Raw genomic sequence first — 6251 nt, forward strand, 5'->3', positions numbered from 1 at the left:
TTAAGGACGACATCAGACTTGATGCCACAGGATTTGATGGCTTTAAGAGCCGCTTGACTGTCCACAAAGATAGTCACCGGTTCAAAGATTTCTGCATCCAGACTTTTTATCAATTCCGCTGCGAAGATTTCAGCCTGAAAAACACTACAGTTGCTGTCTAACCTGTAAGTGTACTCAAGACCTAACCTTTCACAGTAGACTCCAGCCCCAGTACCTTCTTCCATCTTAGAACCGTCTATATAAAAAGCCAGACCGTCCAGAGTAGGGTTACTGCGGTTCCAGTCGTCTCTACTATATATCGTCAAATCTCAGGACTGGTAATATAAAGTCGCTTAGTTTCCCACGTTGGTTCACATTGATATCTGATTCATTCAGGATACATCCATGCCCATAGGCACAATCGCGCCAGAGGTTCTGTTCACGCAGCCTTAGGGCTCTACGAGTTGCCTGACACATAATGCTAAGGCTCAGGGGCCTTAAGTTCAGCATTGCGTTCATAGCAGTTTGGGATGTGCTCCTGGTGGGTGGATCCAGTTATAAGAATCGAGGCAGTTCTTTGCACCTTGTCTATTTTGCTGGATGTCGATTTTTGACGCAGTGAGTGCCACCAAACAAGAGATCTATAGGATAAGATGGGCCCCACCACGGTGTTTTACAACCAGTGTATAATCGATGGGTATAGACCCCAACTTTTCCCAATAGAATTCTTGCATGAATAAAGTGCAATCAGTCCTCTCTTCGCCCGCTCCACAGCATTCCTATTCCATCGTAATCGCCTCGGGCGAGAGCGAAGCTGTACACTCCTGCTGTGGAACAAAGACGCCGAACATACGCTTCACAGTGTCACGACCGTGGCCAAAAATGGTAAAAACTAAATACTTCGTTGAACAAATTTATTAATGGGGAGTGATAGAAAACATATTAATTAAGAAGAATGTGAATTTTGGTACTGATACGTGAAGTAGTTTCTGCTATATGAGGATTTAAATCCGACAATTTTAGTTAATACGCATTTTTGTGTTTTTTTTTCTTTTAAAATTAATAAATTATATTATGCGTTAATATTTAAAATTTAAAAGTAACGGTCGCTCCAAAAATTGTTCCTAAGTTCTCTTGGGATGTAATAAACTTGGCTACACATTTGTTTGCATGTAAATATTAATCATATGGTGTTTACATTTACCCAAACATGTATTACTAAGTTTATTAATTTTCTGAAGCAAATTTTAAATTGAGTGGAGTGGGAAAAAAATTGTATAAAAGTGTATATCGATATTTTTTGCTGTATGAGTAGTAAAAAGTGAGTACTTCAAATATATAAAGGTCCCAGCTGCAGAGGTTTGCAGACGAATGTGTCATTTTTCTTTTTCAGCGACCACCTCACAGAGAGGATACCCCCTTTTTTAACAAATCGTTTTGCGGTGTTGGCTATAGCGCGAAAACGAATGAACCGATCATCATATATTTTTGTGGGCTTATTAAGTACCTAATAATCTTGCTTTAAAACGAGAGAATTTTAAAAATATCAATTTTTAAAAAAAATTTGAACAGCGAAAATCAAAATTCGATTTTTTACAAAAAATTGACCGTTTTTTGACCACTAATCGGCGAAAAAAAATTTTTTAAGGAAATTTCACATATATAAGGACAAGAGTTTGATATATTCAATTTGCTCACAGACAAAAGTAAGACTAATCACCAAATTTCAGTCATATCGGGTGGATATTGAGGCCACAACACTCAAAATACCGAAAATGAGGAGGCACGGTTCTATGTGGGCTATAGGAAGACGAGGACCTATACCGACATATTTCTGGTGGAAGGTTATAAGTCCCCCAACGGAGACTTAATACCAATTTTCAGCCATTTCGGTGAGATAATCAGGCTAAAACCTCCGAAATACCGAAAATCGGGAGGTACCGTCCTATGGGGGCTATATGAAGGCGTGGACCTATACTGACAAATTTCAAGGTGAAGATATAATGCCCCCTTCGAAGACTAAATACCAAATTTCATCAATTTCGGTGTAATAATGAGGCTAAAATCTTCAAAATACCGATAATCGGGAGGTACCGTTGTATGGGGGGCTATATCAAAACGTGAACCTAAGCCCACAATTCTCTGTTGGAATGTTTGATACCTCTGCCGAAGACAAACCACAAAATTTTAATACTTTCGGTTGGTTATTGTGTCTAAAACATTCAAAATACCGAAAATCGGGAGGTACGGTTCTATGGGGACTATATCAAAACGACCGACCATCCCAATTTTTTGTCCTGAAGATTGTAAGTCAATAATAGGTACGTGTACCAAAATTGATGCACCTACGACAACTCCTTCTATTTTTGGCCACAGTTAATATGAACTCGCGACATTGTGCGCTTCCTCGTGAACATTACCAGTTCTGTCTTAGTTGGATTTACTGCAAGGCCGTTAGCCTTGGCCCAACGCGACAGCGTCGACAAGGCTCCTTGCATAAGCTCCGAAATGGTGAACGGGAACTTACCGGAAATCAATAGTACTCCGTCGTCCGCATAAGCAACAACTTTGGGCACTGTTCTGATATGTTCGGGACGAATAGTGCTTTGATTAAGCATTTAGGCCAGTTAAGTGGAATGTGCTGTTGCTATCTGTGTTCTACTGGTCTACCAATGTCTAACTTTCGTGTTGTGTCTGTTCATACTTTATTTGCTACGTTTAATCGGGTACGTACCTTTGCTGCAACAAGGTGGTGCTCCGAGTCTATATTTGTTCCTCGTACATCCAACACACTCCATGAATATCTTCCACCTATAACAACGTGATCAATTTGATTTTTGTATTCTGGTCTGGAGACAACCAGGTGCCCTTATGAATGCCGAGATGTTTAATTAAATCTGGTCTATCAGTCCCTACCATTGTTAGGTGTTTTACTGTGGAGACTGAATTTTCCGATTGTTGGGACATATGTATTCTCCTTTCTAATGGTTCGCAAAAAATCGGGTATATTCTGAGACACACTTTATGCATCAAGCATTTTGTTCACCACATGTACTCCTATTTTTTTTGCGAATTTCTTGGGGCTAAGTACACCCTAGTCCGTCGATAAAATAATCGAAAAATAAGCTTAAATGGGATGAACAAAATCCTTGAGGCGTGAAGTGAGAGGTGAAGTGTGTCTCAGAACATACCAACATACCCGTATATCTTTGGTCTGATGGTCCTTATCTCCAGTGGGAGCATGGGCGCAAATAATGTTGAAGAATTTAGCTTTTATCCGAATGCTAGCAAGTCTTTCATTTACTGGGGTGAAGCTGGAGACCAGATAGGTTAGGTTAAAGGACGCGCAGCTGTCGTGTTGGACAGCCACTCCACTCGGAGACCTAATGGTCCATTGTGTTCATCCTATAGTAAGGGTAGGAGAAGAGAAGAGAAATAATAGCATAGGAGGTATCGAGTTTAGAAGTAAGAAAAAGGAATAATTATGTAAATTAGAAGATAGTTGAGAATGATTAAGTAAGTGCTACGGATTGAGAAATTACTTGTAAAGAGAGAGAGAGCGAGTAAGGAGGTTTGCCGTATTAAGATGCTGTAGTTTGTTCATGTTGAAGCCACTTCAGACCCTTGGCGAGAAGAAGCAGTGTTGTCGGCTCGGCTTGGCAGAATGTTGTCAGAGATGATAACGTATGTTCACCCATTGTTTGAATTCTCCTGGTCCTGAGCATTGGACAACGGCATAATAAGTGCTCAATCGTCTCTGTTTCTTCTTCGTCTTCGCATAATCTGAAGTAGTCCGTGGGGTCATCTCTATCCCATTTGCAGGTCATTGATCTTATCCTGCAGTGTCCCGTGATAATTCTAATCATTAGTTTTAGGTCGGGTTTTCTCATAGAGAGTAGAGAAGTGGTCTTCCGTTTGGAGAGGTTGGGCCAGATTGCCTTTGATACCTTGCAGCCAGGTTCGTTATTCCAAATCTGACCAGCCTTCTCCCTGTATGCTTGTTCTAGGAGCCGCATGAAGTGACACAAGGGTGGCCTGATTGAGTTATCGATTTCGATGTCGTTTGACTCAGATCCGCGACGTGCCAGTTCATCCGCCTTTTCATTTCCCTCGATGTCGCAATGCCCCGGGACCCAGCACAAGGTAACGATTGATCGTAGGACCTCCAAAGCTTTCCTGCAGTGCAAGACCGCAGCAGATTTGATTGAATGGGATCTAAGTGATTTTAGGGCCGCTTGGCTATCCACATAGATAGTCACCGGTGCGGCTATATCCCCTTCCATGTTTTTAATCAATTCTGCTGCTTTCGTGACCGCAAAGATTTCGGCTTGGAAGACGCTACAATTTTCGCTTAGCTTGTTCGAGATCCGTAAGTTGAGGGTATCGCTGTAGACGCCCGCTCCTGTTCCCTTTTCCATCTTGGATCCGTCGGTATAAATCTCTATACCGGGTAGAGTTAGGGAGTTGTGGGTCCAGGCTTCTCTGTCAGGTATCCGAACTTCAATGTCGTCGAAGTGTAATTGTGGTGATATATAGTCACTAATTACCTCCAAACCCACTGATAGTCCAGATTGTCGTAAGATAGCAGCATGGCCGTAGTCGAAGTTACGCCATGAACTTAACTCCTTGAGTCGGAGAGCACTCTTTGCTGCCAACTCCTGCACCACGAGATTCATCGGATGAAGATCCAGTAATACATTGAGAGCAGCCTGTGGAGTGCTTTTCATGGCACCGTTAATTAGGAGAGATGCCGCTCTTTGAACGACATTAATCTTATGGAGAAGGGATGTCTTACTTAGTGCATTCCACCATACCAATGAACCATAAGTCAGAATGGGGCGAACTATGGCCGTAAAAATCCAGTGTGGTTTCAAACCCCAACTCTTACCAATAGAGTTCTTGCAAGAATAAAGGGCTATAAATCCTCTCTTGGCACGTTCTTCGACATTCCTTTTCCACGTTAGTTGGTGGTCCAGGATAATGCCAAGGTACTTGGCCTCTAGGGAGAGCTTTAGGGCCACTCTATCCAGCGTTGGTAGGGTGAATGGTTTGACTTTTCTCTTGTTCGTAAATAGAACCAGCTCTGTCTTAGATGGGTTCACCCCAAGTCCATTGTTGTGTGCCCATCTTGATAATTTGGCCAGAGCTCCTTGCATGCGTTCCGATAGCGTTTGTGGGAACTTCCCGGTGATCATTATGACCATGTCATCAGCATAAGCTACAGTCTTTATACGTAGTTGGTCAAATTCCTTAAGTATTTCGTTAATCACCAGGAGCCACAGCAGTGGTGATAATTAGACATCGGATTTTAGCATGTTTTTTATTTCTTATCCGATTGGACTCAAATTTTGGATCTAGGCGTTTTGAGGGTAAATTTTTCGATATTTGGGGTCATATCAAAAATATGCAAAAAATATGCAAAATATATGCAAAAAATATGCAAAATATGCAAAAAATATGCTAAATATGCAAGTGTTTTTTTGACAAAAAACATCGAAAAAGCATTCTAAATTAAGTTTTTTGACGTTTAACAAAGTTTTTTGCAGATTATTATGTTATTGAGACTCTCCAGATATTCCGCCACAGCAATAAATCTAGACTAAAAAGACTTAAATCAGTTTTCACAAGGTGAGAAAATGTCAAATAACCCAGCATTTCTATTACAACATAATTTGCTTCCTATACAAATGTACATAGATAATGGAAAAATTTCAAAAACTCAATCAAAATGTCAAAATCAACGTGTCCAAATATGGTGATAGTTTCTAATCGGCCAAAATTGTCTAGCAGAAAAACAAAGGAGCTAGAGTTAGACATCGCTATTTATACCCTACACCACACTGTGTGGGTTACCATATTCCTCACCCCTCTCTTCATCAAACTGACAATTGCCGCAAGTAAACTCGCCTAATGTAAATTGGGACTTACAAAAGGAAACGAAATAGATCCATAGTTCGTTTTGGGGATATACATATAATCACTTTCTGAGTCAATTTATGCATGTCTGTCCGTCTGTCCATGTATTTTTGTTCGCAACGTACAGGTCGCATTTTTTGTCCGATTCAGCTGAAAATTGGGGACTACAATTTTTTAAGCCATAGGAAGAACGCTATTGCTTTGGTGAAAATAGGTTCAGATTGGATATAGCTCCCATATATATTTTCGCCCGATTTCACGTATTTGCTGCACCAAACACGCTATATACGTCCAATTTTGATGTCATTTTAAATGTGTGACTAAATTTTCTGTACCAAACACGCTATATATGTCCG

This window comes from Musca autumnalis, unplaced genomic scaffold (assembly GCF_047663935.1).
Source record: "Musca autumnalis isolate F117 unplaced genomic scaffold, ASM4766393v1 scaffold_1, whole genome shotgun sequence".
Lineage (NCBI taxonomy): Eukaryota > Metazoa > Arthropoda > Insecta > Diptera > Muscidae > Musca > Musca autumnalis.